At 45.1% G+C, this 19,457-nt stretch overlaps 1 protein-coding gene across 2 annotated transcripts in view; it reads left to right on the top strand.

Moving 5' to 3' along the window:
- CLDN34 (claudin 34) overlaps window positions 1-19,457 on the top strand; it is a 42,514-nt gene that overhangs the window by 14,812 nt on the left and 8,245 nt on the right. The window contains exon 2 of one of the 2 annotated variants that reach the window (XM_075589393.1): window positions 6,797-6,935. The gene's annotated coding sequence lies outside the window, so the exon portion shown is untranslated. The other variant, XM_075589394.1, reaches the window with a different exon arrangement.

Below are 19,457 nucleotides of genomic sequence, written 5' to 3' on the forward strand. Positions count from 1 at the left end.
TGAATAGACGTAAACAAGGACAGTGTCAACTTCTACAGAGAGTGTGCATACAAAAAAAACATAGATCAAACTGTGATAAGCTTGGTGGTGCTTTTTCCAGACACATATCATATATATGTTTATATAATGCTGTCTGCACTAACAGATTTATTGGGGGGTGGGGGAGAGAGATTACCAACTCACATCTCTCTTTTTCTTTCATTTTTGTTCAATAGCTAAGGTTACACCCCAACAGCACCCCCAACCCCCTAGAAATGATCAAGGGTTGACATTACTAGTGTATTTGGTGAGCTTGCCAAACTGTACATTTTAGATATATGAAATAAAATGATATTATTATTATTATTTATTTTTTTAAATAATATGAGCTCTTAAATTATTTCCTTAGCACATCTAGAAACGCAAGTCCACAAGACATTTACCTGTAACTAAAAGATAAACTAAAAAAAGAAAATACCCCAACCTGGGAATTGCTGTATCTTTGACTTATTCACAAAGCTGTGCAAGTTGTTGTAATGTGTGAGATAAACCCATTCAACTAAATGGTATTACTGCACAGTAATTGTGAATAACCCTTTCTAAAGTGGCAAGCAGTAGAAATACTGTGCAGACATGAGTAAGTTTGTTTATCTACTATATATTTGTGAATATTTGTGAAAAGAGTCCTATGTGTCCGTGTCTGTGTGTGTCTCCCTGTGTCCCTCCCTGTGTCCCTAGCGGCAATCTCATTGGACCTTGGGCCAGGCCAAATGAGATTGGGACGCCCGCCACCGCACACCTCTCATTGGCCTGAGGCGGAGTGACGGGGCACACACACACACACACACACACACAGTGACACACACACACACACACACACACACACACACACACACACACACACACACACACACACACACTGTCACACACACTGTCACACACACACTGTCACACACACACTGTCACACACACACACACACACACACACACACACACACACACACACACACACACACACACACACACACACACACACACACACACACACACACACACACACACACACACACACACACACACAGTGTCACAGACACACACACACACACACAGTGTCACAGACACACACACACACACACACACACACACACACACACACACACACACACACACACACACACACACACACACACACACACACACACACACTGTCACAGACACACACACCACACACACACACACACACACACACACACACACACACACACACACACACACACACACACACACACACACACACACTGTCAAAGATACACACACACACACCACACACACACACACACACACACACACACACACACACACCACACACACACACACAAAAGCGCGGCGCTCATCGGGACCCGCGCGCACCTCCTCCTCTCCCCCGGGTCTCCCGCTTTCCCGTGCTTTTTCCTCCCCCCCCCCAGCCCAGCGCTGCTACAGTAAGCGGGGGAGCGGAGGCGAGCGTCCGGGACACAGCGGGAGACTCTCACCTCCCCACGGCTCTCACCACCCATAGGCCACTCCCTCACCCGGTGCTCACCCCCCCGCTCACCCCCCGCTCAACCGCCCCCCCCGCCAAACACACACAGAGCACACGGCTCTCCCCTCACCCGGCGCTCGCGTCCCCCCCCACAGACACAGACACACACACACTCTCCCCTCACCCGGCGCTCGCTCCCCCCCCCCACAGACACACACACACACACACACACACACACAGTGTCACACACACACACACACACATACACACACACACACACACACACACACACACACACACACACACACACACACACACACACAGTGTCACAGACACACACACACACACACACACACACACACACAGTGTCACAGACACACACACACACACACACACACACACACACACACACACACACACCACACACACACACACACACACACACACACACACACACACAGTGTCACAGACACACAGACACACAGACACACACACACACACACACACACACACACACACACACACACACACACACACACACACACACACACACACACACACACACACACACACACACACACACACACACACACACACCACACCACACACCACACACACACACACACACACACACACACACACACACCACACCACCACACACACACCACACACACCACACACCACACACACACCACACACACACACAAAACGCGGCGCTCAACCGCCCCCCACGCCCACACACACAGAGCACACGGCTCTCCCCTCACCCGGCGCTCGCTCCCCCCCCCACACACAGAGCACGCGGCTTTCCCCTCACCCGGCGCTCGCGCCCCCCCCCCCCCACATAGAGCACACGGCTCTCCCCTCACACAGGCCGCTCCTCCGGCTGTCTCCGCCTCTCCCTGCCTCTCCCCGCCTCTCCCCGCGGTAGGCGCAGCACCTCCTCACTGGAGCGTCTCAGCCTCACCGCTGAGGAACCCGAGGTGGAGGAGGAGGGCGGGCCGGTACCCGGAGGAACAGGAGCGCGCCCGTGTGCAAGGTGAGGAAACGCAGGGGAATGGGTTATATACCGCGGCCCTGACTCACCCTGCCCTTTGCCCCCCCTGCCCTCCCTCCCCCTGCCCTTTGCCCCCCCTGCCCTACCTCCCCTGCCCTTTGCCCCCCCTGCCTTTTGCCCCCCGGCCCTCCCTCCCAATGCCCTTTGCCCCCCTGCCCTCCCTCCCAATGCCCTTTGCCCCCCCTGCCCTCCCTCCCAATGCCATTTTCCCCCCCTGCCCTCCCTCCAATGCCCTTTGCCCCCCCTGCCCTCCCTCCCAATGCCCTTTGCCCCCCCTGCCCTCCCTCCAATGCCCTTGGCCCCCTCTGCCCCTCCCTCCAATGCCCTTTGCCCCCCCTGCCCTCCCTCCAATGCCCTTTGCCCCCTCTGCCCTCCCTCCCAATGCCCTTTGCCCCCCCTGCCCTCCCTCCCAATGCCCTTTGCCACGCCTGCCCTCCCTCCTAATGCCCTTTGCCCCCCTGCCCCTCCCTCCCCTGCCCTTTGCCCCCCCTGCCCTTTGCCCCCTGCCCTCCTCCCAATGCCCTTTGCCCCCCCTGCCCTTCCTCCTAATACCCTTTGCCCCCCCTGCCCTTTGCCCCCCTGCCCTTTGCCCCCTTTTCCCCCCCTGCCCTCCCTCCCAATGCCCTTTGCCCCCCTTGCCTCCCTCATAATGTCCTTTGCCCCCCCTGCCCTCCCTCCTAATGCCCTTTGCCCCCCCTGCCCTCCCTCCCCTGCCCTTTGCCCCCCCTGCCCTCCCTCCCCTGCCCTTCCTCCCTCCCAATGCCCTTTGCCCCCCCTGCCCTCCCTCCTAATGCCCTTTGCCCCCCCTGCCCTCCCTCCTAATGCCCTTTGCCCCCCCCTGCCCTTTGCCCCCCCTGCCCTCCCTCCCAATGTCCTTTGCCCCCTGCCTTCCCTCCCCCTGACCTTTGCCCCCTGCCCTCCCTCCCCCTGCCCTTTGGCCTCCTGCCCCCCTCCCTGCCCTCTTGCCCCCCTCCTTGCCCTCTTGCCCCCCTCCCTCCCTGCCCTCTTGCCCCCCTCCCTCCCTGCCCTCTTGCCCCCCCCTGCCCTTTGCCCCCCCCTGCCCTTTGCCCCCCTCCCTCCCTGCCCTCTTGCCCCCCTGGCCTCTTGCCCCTCTCTGCCCTTAGCCCCCCCACCCCTCCCTGCCCTTAGCCCCCCCGCCCCTCCCTGCCCTTTGGCCCCCTGCCCCTTCCTGCCCTTTGGCCCCCCCCACCCCTTGGCCCCCCCGCCCCTCCCTGCCCTTTTGCCCCCCCCCGCCCCTTGGCCCCCCCCGCCCCTCCCTGCCCTTTGGCCCCCCCGCCCCTCCCTGCCCTTTGGCCCCCCCTGTCCCTCCCTTCCCTTTGGCCCCCCCGCCCCTCCCTGCCCTTTGGCCCCCCCGCCCCTCCCTGCCCTTTGGCCCCCCCGCCCCTCCCTGCCCTTTGGCCCCCCCCGCCCCTCCCTGCCCTTTGGCCCCCCCGCCCCTCCCTGCCCTTTGACCCCCCCGCCCCTTCCTGCCCTTTGGCCCCTCTGCCCCTCCCTGCCCTTTGGCCCCTTCGCCCCTCCCTGCCCTTTGGCCCCTCCCTGCCCTTTGGCCCCCCCGCCCCTCCCTGCCCTTTGGCCCCCCCGCCCTCCCTGCCCTTTGCCCCCCCTGCCCCTCCCTGCCCTTTGGCCCCTCCCTGCCCTTTGGCCCCCCCCGCCCTTTGGCCCCCCCCACCCCTCCCTGCCTTTTGGCCCCCCCGCCCCTCCCTGCCCTTTGGCCCCCCCCGCCCCTCCCTGCCCTTTGGCCCCCCCGCCCCTTCCTGCCCTTTGGCCCCTCCGCCCCTCCCCTGCCCTTTGGCCCCTTCGTCCCTCCCTGCCCTTTGGCCCCTCCCTGCCCTTTGGCCCCCCCACCCCTCCCTGCCCTTTGGCCCCCCCACCCCTCCCTGCCCTTTGGCCCCCCCGCCCCTCCCTGCCCTTTGGCCCCCCTGCCCTCCCTGCCCTTTGCCCCCCCAGCCCCTCCCTGCCCTTTGGCCCCTCCCTGCCCTTTGGCCCCCCCCGCCCTTTGGCCCCCCCCCACCCCTCCCTGCCCTTTGGCCCCCCCGCCCCTCCCTGCCCTTTGGCCCCCCCGCCCCTCCCTGCTCTTTGGCCCCCCCGCCCCTCCCTGCCCTTTGGCCCCCCCGCCCCTCCCTGCCCTTTGCCACCCGTGCCCCTCCCTGCCCTTTGCTCCCCCGCCCCTCCGTGCCCTTTGCCCCCCGCCACCTCCGTGCCCTTTGCCCCCCGCCACCTCCGTGCCCTTTGCCCCCCTGCCCTTCCATGCCCCTTGGCCCCCCCCCCGCCCTTCCACTCCCCTTGGCCCCCCCGCCCTTCCACTCCATGCCCCCTGCCCTTCCACGCCCGGGCAACGCCGGGTATATCAGCTAGTATACAGCTAAAACAAGCTCCTTGAAGTGTTATTTATTTTTATTGTTTTGCTAAAGTGTTTGTGTGGCCTTATTTTTATTGCTAAATATGTAGTGCTCTGTGAAGATGTTTCATGTAATGTATACTAAATAGATATTTTGGTATTGTTCAGTTTGTTCATGCTAACCTGATGTGTCATTAAATAAAATCATGGTTTAGTGCAGAGGTACTCAGTGCATGATACACAAAGTGCTACACCGTGGTACCACACACTCCTGTCCCTTGTAGGCTTCACATTGATGTAGCAGAGGGAAAGGCAGAATCAAGGAGAAACGAGGCACAAAGTTCACACTAAGCGTAAACATTGACCAAAATAAATGTAACACAGCAAAATAAAAGTATGATAAAAGTATAGGTACAGGCATACCCCGGTTTAAGGACACTCACTTTAAGTACACTCGCGAGTAAGTACATATCGCTCATAAGGCAAACGGCAGCTCACGCATGCGCTTGTCAGCACGTCCTGAACAGGAATTCCGGCTCCCTACCTGTATCGAAGCTGTGCGCAAGCGGGGAGACTATAGAGCCTATTACACATGTGTTATTTACATCAGTTATGCACGTATATGACGATTACAGTACAGAACATGCATCGATAAGTGGAAAAAAGGGAGTGCTTCACTTTAAGTACATTTTCGCTTTACATACATGCTCCGGTCCCATTGCGTATGTTATTGCGGGGTATGCCTGTATACTGTACTGTATACTGTGTGCTTTTACGCTTCTGGAAAACAGCTGTGGTATGGGAAGTTCTATTATTTCATTGTAGTGGTACAGAATAAAATAAAGTTGTAACCAATCTTCTAGTGTTTCGTTTTCATTTTACTGCCTTTTGATAATCCAGTGGGTTGTTTCACCTATTCGCTGCGTTTCCTGGCATGGCAAAAGGTCTCAAGGTTCCGTGCCGTATCAGGAATGTAAATGCTAATTTTTTGGAACAGTGTGCGGAGGTGGTTGGCCACGGCCATGTGATCTGGAAAGTCCGGTGGCAACCGGGATGCTGCTAGACTTCTTCCAATGTAAAGCATTAGTAAGACCACACCTTGGATATGGAGTACAATTTTAGGAGCCACTCCTTAGAAAAGACATGGAACTAGAGAGAGTGCAGAGAAGAGCCACCAAATTAATAAAGGGGATGGACAATCATATTGTATGAGGAGAGGCTAACTAAATTAGAAGTATTTACATTAGAAAAGAGGCGTCTAAGAGGGGATATGATAATGATATACAAATAAATTCGGGGACAGTATAAGGAGCTTTCAAAAGAACTATTCATCCCAAGGGCAGTACAAAGGACTCGGGGTAATTTCTTAAGGTTGGAGGAAAGGAGATTTCACCAGCAACAAAGGAAAGGGTTTTTTACAGTAAGGGCAGTTAAAATGTGGAATTCATTACCCATGGAGACTGTGATGGCAGAAATAATAGATTTGGTCCAAAAAAGGTTGGACATCTTTTTAGAAAGGAAAGGTATACAGGGATATACCAAATAAGTAAACACAAGAAGGATGTTGATCCAGGGAGTAATCTGATTGCCATTATTTGGAGTCAGGAAGGAATTTATTTTTCCCCTTCTGAGATATCATTAGATGATATTACACTGGGGTTTTTTATTTGCCTTCCTCTGGATCAATACACTGAAAGTACGGATAAAGGATAAAGTATCTGTTGTCTAAATTTAGCATAGGTTGAAACTTGATGGACCCATGTCTTTTTTCATCCTCATCTATTATGTAACTACGTAACTATGTAAAGTTTGTCGTTTTCTGTGTCTACATTTGAGACCAAAAAAATTACAAATATAATGTTTCCTTTTGATGTTGCAGCTTTCTATTGGTAACAGGCCGAAGACCATGGTGGCAGTATTGTGCCTACCATTCCGGAGAACCTGCCTGCGTCTTGGGAACCACAGGGTCACAGAGGTCACCACACTGCAGATTGTCTCCAAGTGAAACCGCGGTTCAGGTAACATTAAACCAAATATCTCTCTGCCCCTCCCCCGCAAAAAAACAAGCAGTGTGTACAAATGCTTTAGATGCTTTAAGATTGATCGGCGTGGACAAGGCAAAAGTCAACAGAATTCAGGACTTCATAACAATGTAAGAAAACATCATTATGTTACTGCAAAGTGTAAAAATAACCAATATGTAGATCTTGTGTAAAGTTAGATAATCACAGAGTGCGGATACCGTGTGATGCATATAAAACCCAAAAATATAAACGTTCTTCGGTAAGATTCAAGTTTCTGATTTGGCTACATTATTATTTCCCCTTCAAAGCCAATGTTTTCATAGACAGAATGCTATACAATATCGGCTGACTAATAATAACTTCATTACATTTAGTGCTTTTCTCCCAATGGGACTCAAAGCAGTTCACAATTACAGTACAGTAGACGGTACGCAGCACATAGGATTGTTACAGACACAGTACCTGCCCAGATGATTTTACAATCCATGATTTGGGTGCTTGAGGCACAGGGAGATAAAGTCACTTGCCCAAGTTCACAAGGAGCATGAGAATTGAACCAGGTTCCCCTGCTTCAAACTGAGTGTTGTTTGCGGAGTCAGTGGCTTTACTCACTGAGCTGCTCCTTCTCCCCCTAAATTAAATTCTAGGAAATGTTTATTTAATTTAATTTAAATTTAAAAAGTTTACTGATTTTTTTTTTTCAGTTTTATTTTGGTTTATTTTTTTTCATTTAAACAAAACAGAAACTGGTTTTGGTATTTATCTGACTCATTTCATTACACTTTCCCCCTAGTTGGCTTAAACAAAAAATTAAATGCAATCCCTAATGGGGTTTTATCCATGGAAATCGATTTTATTTCACATGCACTGATAAGCTTTCATAAAATAATAATTTTTAAACATAATGCCTTACTAAACATATTGGCAGTCACTTATGCTTGTTTGTCTGCCAATCGTATGTTAAAAAAGGAATGTGCTGTATGTAGTTCAAAGTTCTAGAAGCCACATTGATCCCAAAGAAATGTAGATTTGTTTTAGCTTGTGATAACATGTGGGGTCCAACTTCATATTGTAGGTAACGTACCGTAATGTTGAATAGATGACATTATAGTATGCTGAACTTTTAAAACCTCATAGGTTTCTGCTTCAAGTGTACTAGTTTCTACCTTAAGAAGAAAACTATGCAGTTTCAAACTCTCTATACAGTACACTTGAACTGTATTAATGAAGAATCCCAGTGTTGGTCTCTGTAAGAGATGTGTGCAGAGGTAAGCAATGGAGATCGTTTTTAAGTTGAAATTAAAAATAAGGCTTTATTGCGCCTGTCCCTTTAACACAGCAAAATCATCAAACGTAGGCAAATAAGGGGTCAAACAAAGCTTCTGTTCCACTTGGGAGTATTTCTAGTTAAACATGTGCAGTCCACAACTCCCTTTAGATAGCATGTTTCCCAGCCCCAAACATATATTTTGATATGTGCAGAGATACAACAGTCTTAGAAAGGAAAGTCTTATCTGTCTCTCTGGTAGCTGTAGTGGGGAAGGCTTCTCTCTTTCCTGGGTTGCTGCCTTTTCCTCAGGCTATATCAGCAGTCAGGTTTAGAAGTCTTGTCCCCCTTTGTCTTGTTGTAAGCTTGCAGCTCAAGACATCTGTTCATGGTAAGCCCCACGTGTGAGACTAAGGATATCTCTGCTCTTTCTGCTTCCTAGGTCAGCTCACGTGATATTCAGCCTCTTCTCACATCGGCCCGTGCACCCGCTGCACCATAAATGGGGCCTGCCTTCTCTTCTGCTTCTGCAGCCAGGCTCACCTCCGTTTGCGCTGCAGTTGCTGGCGAGGTGGCGTGAGAAGAGACTGATCACACGGGCCACTGCAAATGCCAAGGGTTGGCCACCCCTAAAATACCTTATCATTTTTAATTTTGGCTTCATAATGTAACAGTTGTTTGATAGCTGTGGAAGCAGAATAGCAAAACAAATAGTACACAATACATACTTAATGGTACTGTATATAATACACTGGCGACACACTTTATTCGAGCTCGGCTAGTCCCACGAATTCGGGTATACCCGGGTGTATTGAGGTTTGTGACTGTTTTCTGCCCGAGTGCATTGAGGTATTTTCCAAGCAGGGATTGAAGCATTTTATTCCCGCTGGCTGCAATACTGCACAGTATATATATATATACTGCATTACAATTCATGAATTTATGCCATCTGGTAGACACGCGAAGCATTGCAGCCTATTAAATCCTAATCATTATCATTTAACAGATCAGCCGCCCGTCAGCCAGGCATGAACCCAGGCTGGGAAGGCAAATGCAACGGGGCTTGTCAGAGGTGAGGAGCGGCGCATTCCAGGTATCTGCCAGGTACATACTGGGTATTTGCTCGAATAAAGTGTGTCAGTGCAGTACATACAGTACTGCTTTGCACAGTGATTTCAAGGCTGATATATACTGTACCAGAGATTCCAATTCCACATGCTGTGCAACTGTCTTCCTCTTTCCTCTAAGAACTTTTTCAAACTCATTATTTTAACCAGTTTTAAAATACAGTACTTCTACACAATAGGAATATTTTACAGTAAAGCTAATACATATCTGTATCGGCTTAAGTGAGATGGCATGTTTAACATAAAGTAAAATTAACTCTTTTTTTTATTTTCTGGTGCTTTTCTTTCCATTCCTTTTTATCCATTTTTTTAAATAGCAAGTGGGGTGGCTACATTCTTCATATAAGCACTAGTGAAAATGACCAGATCATATTAATGAAGCATCTCACTCATTTTAAGGGACATATTTTGTATCTGACGAAGTGGCTGTTCGGGTGGTTGTCATCTGAAAACCCCTACAGAGGTCAAACAGGATTTTTGGCCCCAAAAATGCAGTTTCCGCAGTTAAAGTCCTTAAAATGTGTAGTTTAAAAGGCTGTGGCTATGGCTAATAAAAAAATACTTTTGTACCACACATATAGGTAGGTCCAGATCTGCAGAGGTCCATTATTGACTTAACAAGGCATTAACTTAATTAAATGCCTCGTTACGTGCTAACAGGTATTTTCAAAGCTCACTAATGCTGGGTTAAGTGCTGTTTTCAGCAGTAACAGGGCTTGCATTACCTACAGTATAACAGGCATTATGCAAAAGAGGTATTCTCTCTAACACCACTTATCAAGAGAGCTCGTCTCCTGCAAAAACCCATATTTCACGCTCTGGAGGGAGCTAGCGCCACCTTTAGGTAAGACACACTTAATGCGAGTCATGTTATTTGAAGCTAATGCGAGGCAGTGCTAACTTTACAAGCCTATGCTGATGAGATCCCTAATGGCTGTTGTTTCTGCATAAAATTAGCTTTGTGGATTCGCGTTAACCTCAGTGAATACACCGTCCATTAATGATTTTGTTAACAGTATGTTATGAGCCCTGAGTTAACGGAGCTCTGTGGACCTGAGCCATATTGATCACAGCTTATTACCTTGATCTGCCTAACTTTAGAACTGCAGATTTAGAGTGAACTCATTTGAAGTGAGAGGCTCGCCTTTGTGCAACCTTCTATCTCTTTTTGTAATATATATATATATATCTATATATATATATATCTATATATATATATATCTATATATATCTATATATATATCTATATATATATATATATATATGTAGAGGTATCAGTACCGTGTTAGCCGAGCTTCAATAATCAAAAAATAAATAGATGATACCGTTCTGTGGCTAACGAAATGCTTTTATTTGTGCGAGCTTTCGAGATACACTGATCTCTTCTTCCGGCGATGTTACAATGAACATTGTAACATCGCCGGAAGAAGAGATCAGTGTATCTCGAAAGCTCGCACAAATAAAAGCATTTCGTTAGCCACAGAACGGTATCATCTATTTATTTTTTGATTATACATATATATATATATATATATATATATATATATATATATATATATATATATCTATATATATAGATATATATATATCTATATTATATATAGATATATATATCTATATCTATATCTATATAGATATATATATATCTATATATATATATATATATATATATATATGTAGCCATGCTGTAAAATGGATTACAGTCATCTCTCCTGCTGGCAGTAAGGCCTGGTAAGTTATGGGAATGCCAGCAGTAATTATGGAGGTTTGCCCTCATACCCTGGTGAGGTGCCCTATGTATGGATGGGAGTGGTCAGATACTCTGAATCCATAATTAGTGATGTCAGAGTTGTGCCTGCCCCCAGAGGATACATAATGCACAGCACTGCTCAAAAGTTAGTTGGTTGTAGTTGTTGGAGTAAGGAGCATGTCTGAGTACAGACTTGGGAGGAGGCTGCTCACTAGACTGTGACCAGGGACCTGGCACAGGGAATATCTCCCTGAGGGGAGATAGGGAATCCACCAGATTGGGAAGACATACCTTTCGAAGGGCAGTGCAGTGAGCATGAGCGGCTGAGCACAACCGCTGTGAGGGGCAGCTGGCCCACCTCATTTCAATAAAGATGACCTTGTTCAATCATACCCGTGTGTATATACACACATACACACTAATATACCAACATTACTTCACTATAGTGGTCTCTTTCCTTTATTTCAGAAGTCCATCAAGATTGCCTATTCCAACATATTTCACAGTAATATACTGGGACTATCTGTTATATTGTCTAGTTTTGCGCCCAATGTTATCTTTTCTCTATATACAATTGTGGATTTCTGTGTAAACCGAATGCATACAGTAGTGGAAGCATATACCAGACATAGCTATACATTAACTGTTTATTGCTCATCCAATTACTTTTTTCTCATATATATTTATATAACTGTTTTTTCTACAACCTCGACCCAGACATCCAGGAGTTCCTAAGATATTAATATCACTTGTGAGCACATGCACATGTCTCAGACAGGTCAGTAACCCCGCATTTCACCTTTATCTCTTAGCATACAATGCTTCCACTGCAGCCAGGGATTCTGGGAAATGACATGCAAATGAGCACACAGTGTCACCTTTTGCTTCTACAGTATGAAATATTAATCACTTTCCCCCATAACAGCGAACCATTTTTGTCAGCAGTGGAATTAGTGGGGAATGTGGCAATAGAAGGTTATAATGTAGATGAGGTTAGGATGTATGTGGTGGTGGTGACTCTTGATACAGCATAAGATGATGCTGCATCACCATGAAGTTATGACATCTGTTCATGTCGAATAACACATTGTTGGGCCAGAATTTGGGCTGAGACACATGGACTATTTACAGTATGGCTTGAGCAGATGAAGACTGGGCTGATCATGTAGAGAAAGCTTTCGAATTCTAGAAAGCCCTGTACTTATATGTACCCTTGGTACTCCCAGGTCCTGGTAAAGAGCTGTGCACTTAGTCCAAGATTGTAGACATCCTCCATATCAAGGAGGTTTGTGTGTTCCGGGTTTGCAATAAAAACCTCTACTGTATACAGGGTAGGCAAATCTCCTCTGTTTCTCTTGAGCTGGCCCACAGCCTAATTGCAGTAGTTTGTGTGACTGTGATCAATCACCAACGTGACTGGCAACGGACTCTGCTTATCACAGTCCTTGTGAAAATTAATACTTTATCACTATTTAAAGATTTTACTTAGAAATAATTTGTACATAATAATTATAACTTTTATTTCATATTCTGTAGCACTTTTACCCCCAATTGGGCAACATAGTGTGCAGTAAGCAGCACTGTACAGTACATCAGATTTTTACAGACACAGTCCCTGCACAGATGAATTTATAATCTATGTTTTTGGTGCCTGAGGCACAGGGAGATAAAGTGACTTGCCCAAGGCCGCAAGGAGCTAACATGAAGAACTGAACCAGGCTCCCCTGCTCTGACTCAGTGTGACCCTTATCAATCAATGCCTTTACTCACTGAGCCACTCATTCAGCTCTGTACATGCATTAGCAAAAACTGTACAATGGCAATCAATAATAACATATAATACAATGCTATGTTAATTTGCAATAGTGACCTACTCCATTGTGAAAATATGATAAATCGGTTTAAGGTAGTATATAAGTAAAAATATTCACATCTAGTAGGAATTAACAGCGTTTAAAATTCTGTAAGTGGATAATGCGGTCTTTAATTATAGTGAATGAATAGTGAATTGGTACCCTAAAGTTCAGCGCTGTGACCATTAATTTTGTGATTACAATGTAAGTGATAATAAATCTACTTGTGATTAGCTATAAGCTGCCATGGGGTCCCTGCCTAACAAATAACTCACAAATTCGTTTAACAGACAATAATACAAAAATGCAGTGACCCGGCGCTAGAAGTGACAACAATACCCCAGTCCAATGATATATCCATATAGATTATTAACCCCATCTCTTGTGCGCTTCTGTGCAATTTTCTTTCTTTGTTTCTCAGGGTGCCCTCCCCCCTTTTTGAGGGGGGATCACCTCTGAAGTGGGAGCATCTGGGGAGACGCTCCATGCACGAGCAGCACAGGGATTTTTTCCTACAATTACATCTGCAGCACGAGCGCTGAATATCCTATTCCTACATACATACACACATACATATATACACACACACTTTTCCCCGCAGCTCCTTCCCTGCTCCCCGCCCATGGCGCCTCCCATCTAGCTCCTTCCCTCCCCTCCTTCCCTCATTGGCTGACTGGCGCACCACGTGACGCGTCAGAGCTGCAAATCACTAGGATCTTGCAGCATCGGCCGGCTGACGCGTCACAGTACGCAGTCAGCCCTGCCGGAAGGAGGCAGCAGGGACAAGGACCATTCGGGTAAGGTGCTGGTGGCCCGCGGTCGCGCGCCACCGGGCGCAGCGGGTCCCAGCCCTAAGCATCTGTTTGAGTTTGTTAAAAATGCTACCTTTTGTTTACAAACTTTACGTTAACTACTTAGCTGGCATGGTAGCAGTGTGGACACGGCAAAGTAACTTGACTCAGATTTGTAACTTGATAACAAGGACAACGGATTTAACAAGCTTTTATTTAAGACTTGTAAGTATATTGCTTTGATTGACCATGGGAAATAAATCATAAATCAAATTTACAACCCAGGCAATATATTATTACATTATTTGAGGAGAGGTTCGATAAATTAGAGCAGGAATCGCTGGACGATGCAAAAATATGTCTAAATAAAAGCTGTATTTACGTCTCCATTTATTTCTTGACATATTTTTCTCTACAAATATGCCACCCTTGGCTCGTGAAATTCATCCCCACCCTCTCCACACATACACCCATTAGAAGAACATACCGTAGGTTACCATAGCAACCAATGAAGTCTCCTCGTTTCTAGTGTTGATGCAGTTACTACAAAATAAAAAATAATAGCAATAACAAAAGAAAATTCTAATATAAGCAACGTAATAAAAAAACTAACCTGAATGTAATGTAATGTAACATATTATGACCAGATCCACTAAAGGGTGCTAATTTGAGGTAAACATCCTTAGCAAAGGCAAAACCCATCAATAGAATATGTTTTGCACAGCTTCTTTAATCTATGCTCATTTTAAATCACGAAATTATATATATTATATATATATATATATATATATATATATATATATATATATATATATATATATATAGCAGAAAATAGCCGTGTTAGTCCAGTTGAGATTGTGCAGAATAAATGAGTTCTTCAGTATTAGGTGATACCTTTTTTATTGGACTAACAATTTATGTCATAGGACAAGCTTTCGAGAGTTCTCCTCTCTTCTTCAGGTCAAGCAATACTGATATACAAATGGCTTTAGCCATTGAATCCTTTGTATATCAGTATTGCTTGACCTGAAGAAGAGAGGAGAACTCTCGAAAGCTTGTCCTATGACATAAATTGTTAGTCCAATAAAAAAGGTATCACCTAATACTGAAAAACTCATTTATTCTGCACTAATATATATATATATATATATATATATATATATATATATATATATATAACAGAACAAAACAAAGATAATAAAGGAGCGCCTAATAAAACAACCTGCCTAACCGTGAGTAGGTAGCCTACTGTGTTAAAACAACCTATGGGGTGGCCAAGGGAGGTTAACATAAAATAGAACCTATGTAACTATAAGATAAAACATGTTATAACAATAATAATTTTAATATAGAATATGCATAACGAAAAAATGTATTGAAAAAATATAAAATATAAAAAATATATAAAAAATATATATTCAATGGAAAAATCCCCCCCCAAAAAAACCTTTTAAAAAACTTTAAAAACCTTAAAAATCACAGAGTCCTGTTCCAGATAAATGCATCCAGGTATAGGCAGCCCGTTTGAAAGGGATCACAACTCCCTATGGATACCTATGGAAGAAAAGAGAAAAAAACAGGCGCACACCTAGTGCATTAAAGTATAACAATAAGTTTATGGAACATTAAAAACAGACAAATGCCCACTCACAAGTGTAACGGTAATATATGCAGTTATGAGATAGGCCTTCATAAGCCAGTGGTAGCGTCCGGGTCAGCAATGGTGTCCTCTCCTACACACACGTTGCGCGGTCTCCTTCTACCGGAAGGGACGTACACCCGGTCTGGTGCCCCGCAAAAGGAAGTCCCTCCAGGAAACCGAGCCTTCGCCTGCCTGCTTCTGGCTGCTGCACCACCAGGGGAAACAGAGATGTGTCCGCTCTTCTGTTTGGCTTAGCCTCTCACAGCCTGCGTTTGTCTTAGTCCTTGACAAAGTTCTCAGTGGGAAAGTGCCTCCTCTGCCTTAGCCACGCCCTACGCGTTTCGTCATCTATGATGACTTCTTCAGGGGAGCCTGGGTGTTCATTTGCATCCAGGGAGCACTGGGTGCTCATTTGCATGTAATTTCTCAGAATCCCTTGCTGCAGTGGAAGTGCTGTATGCTGGGCGATAATGGGGAAAGATAGGGTTGCAGACCTGTCTAAGACATGCAAATGAACATACAGTAATATTTATAGTTGTTATATATATATATATATATATAATCAAAAAAGAAATAGATGATACCGTTCTGTGGCTAACGAAATGCTTTTATTTGTGCGAGCTTTCGAGATACACTGATCTCTTCTTCCGGCGATGTTACAATGAATGAAGCAAGCAAAAGGTATACTTAACAACAGTGTCTATTGGAATGTTATCTGTGCTGGTCCTTCCCCCGGTGTGGATGTGTTTTATGGCTAGAGGTGTCAAAAGGTTCCTGAAAGCAAGTGAAGAAAGAGTGTGTATGTGTATCAGTGTGAATAAAAATGAATGGAGAGCCCACAGTATATACAGTGCTTTACAAAAGGTGTGTGTGGAGTGGGAGTGGGTATAAATGGTGTGGGTGGGTGTGGAAATGTGAGAGATTGTAGCACAACTAAAAGTGTGTGTGGATACTTTGTGGTCCCTATTGGTGTATAGGGATGGAAAAACAAGGAGTATTAGTATGTGTAAGAGACAGCTGTGTGTGCATACATATAGCACAGTATGTACAGACATGGCCTTTAGCGCTCATGGGAAGAGAGTTCAATTGTGTCAGTAATGACTCATAAAATTTCGATCTCTGTTTAGGCCACTGCTAAGTGTCCCGAACAGTTGCATAAATTTGTATTCATGCAACCGTCTCTCTTTCGGTACATACTGTGCTATATGTATGTACACACAGCTGTCTCTTACACATACTAATACTCCTTGTTTTTCCATCCCTATACACCAATAGGGACCACAAAGTATCCACACACACTTTTAGTTGTGCTACAATCTCTCACATTTCCACACCCACCCACACCATTTATACCCACTCCACACACACCTTTTGTAAAGCACTGTATATACTGTGGGCTCTCCATTCATTTTTATTCACACTGATACACACACACACTCTTACTTCACTTGCTTTCAGGAACCTTTTGACACCTCTAGCCATAAAACACATCCACACCGGGGGAAGGACCAGCACAGATAACATTCCAATAGACACTGTTGTTAAGTATACCTTTTGCTTGCTTCATTCATTGTAACGTCACCGAAAGAAGAGATCAACGTGTATCTCTAAAACTCGCACAAATAAAAGCATTTCGTTAGCCACAGAACGGTATCATCTATTTCTTTTTTGATTATTGAAGCTCGGCTAACACGGTACTGATACCTCTACATATATATATATATATATATATATATATATATATATATATATATATATATATATATATATATATATATATATACACAGTGTTCGACAAACCTATACATTTGCTCGCCCCGGGCGAGTGGATTTAACCCCCAGGCGAGTAAATATTGGCCCAAGCAGCACACGTTTGGTACTAGGTGGCGAGTAGATTTTTTTTGTGTGGCGAGTAGATTTTTTGGTGATTTGTCAACCACTATATATATATATATATATATATATATATATATATATATATATATATATATATATATATATTTGTTATTTTTTACCTTACCTGAATTGAGGGGTACCTCTGAGCTGATACAGGGAATTTTAATTGTTTAAAAACACACAGTTACCCAGCAAGCTCTAAGAACCCCCCAAAATTACCACTATATATAAGTGTGAAAAGGAGTACTACTGAGCGTGGCTAAATGTATACAGCAAGAAACATAGAAGCCCAGAGCAACATCCAATGTGACAAAAATACACAGTGAAATACCTATATATCTCTGGAAAAAGGGTAATTTAGTTAACCCTTTGGCCAAAGCTTATAAGCCTGCGAGCCACATCAAGGCATGACCAAATTCGTAGGTTCTAACACTAACTGATTACAATTCTTATTTCCCTCTATAATTAGAGGCAGGATGGTCCTTGCATTGAACCTGTCGCAACCAGCTGCATGAAAAGAAAACCTGCTTACTTGGAAAGTGGGGAGGGGTGAGATAAACCCTGGGAGGGAGGAGCCACTAACCTCAAAAACAGCTGAGACCAGCTGGACAAAGTTAACAAACACACAGATACCAAGCAAGCTCTGCGAAACTCCCCCAAATCACCACTATATATATATATATATATATATATATATATATATATATATATATATATATATATATATATACACAGTGGTTGACAAATCACCAAAAAATCTACTCGCCACACAAAAAAATCTACTCGCCACCTAGTACCAAACGTGTGCTGCTCGGGCCAATATTTACTCGCCCGGGGGTTAAATTCACTCGCCCGGGGCGAGCAAATGTATAGGTTTGTCGAACACTGTGTGTATATATATATATATATATATACACAGTGTTCGACAAACCTATACATTTGCTCGCCCCGGGCGAGTGGATTTAACATTGTGGCGAGCTCCTATTGGCCCAAGCAGCACACGTGTGGTACTAGGTGGCGAGAAGATTTTTTTTGTTGTTCGGCGAGTAGATTTTTTGGTGATTTGTCAACCACTATATATATATATATAATATTTACCAGATGTTGGTCCGGGATACAGAGACAGCACACAGCTAGGTAAGTACAAAAAAACTGTATTCATATAAGAAGTATATGGCACTGCATCCAACGTTTCGGTCAGCAGAATGTGACCTTCCTCATATATATAAATATACAGTGCTTGACAAATCACCAAAAAATCTACTCGCCACCTAGTCCCGCCCCCAACCACACCCATAGGCCCGCCCACAACCCCGCTTTAAAAAAAACAAAACATAAATTTAATAAATTCCTAGTAAGAACATTCATTTTTGACATGTTTATTTATTGTATTACATTATACTATAATTAGTCCTTGTTACGTGTGTGTGTGTGTGTGTGTGTGTGTGTGTGTGTGTGTGTGTGTGTGTGTGTGTGTGTGTGTGTGTGTGTGTGTGTGTGTGTGTGTGTGTGTGTGTAAATGTCGGATCTAGAACAAAAACCCAGATGTGAATGACTAGTTTCCTAAACCCCTTAACCAGTGTCAGGACACCCCCGCTTCACCATTTCTAAAGCAACAATCCCGCCTTGGATCTTACCTGATACGCAGTCCCTCAATGTCCAGGTACCCTCATTCCCGCAATGTTATACATTGGAGGGGAGGTGTTCCCTACCTGTCTTCTTGGTTAGGGGGGATTCCGATGTCTTCCGTGTGAAGCTTGAGAGTTAGATCTGGAAGAAAGGAGTATAGGTTATTCCGGTGTATTATAGGGCAGTTAAGATATACAGGGTAAATAAGAGATCCAGATCCAGAGTGTGCTTTAGCTAAGTAAAAAAAAAAAAAAGGAGCCTAAAAAGCAGAAAGTAGCCCAGACAGCTGTTTTAAGTAGTAAAGTCCCAGGTAAAGACTTCTTTCATTTCATAAGGGAATAATGATACACAGACTGTATGTGTAAAATATGTTTTGTAAATACTGTACCTGTACTACTCAAAGGCAGTATTGCCAAACTACTTTTGCATAATCCAGTACTTGTTTTCTATCATTTACTGGTTTATCCTGGTTTAAAATAGTCTTTAATTGTTATGGTAAATGGAGACCTAGAGATCTGTTATAGCACTGGTATAGAATAGAAGACATGGAGGGAGCTTGGC

This window comes from Ascaphus truei, chromosome 3, assembly GCF_040206685.1.
Source record: "Ascaphus truei isolate aAscTru1 chromosome 3, aAscTru1.hap1, whole genome shotgun sequence".
Classification (NCBI taxonomy): Eukaryota; Metazoa; Chordata; class Amphibia; order Anura; family Ascaphidae; genus Ascaphus; species Ascaphus truei.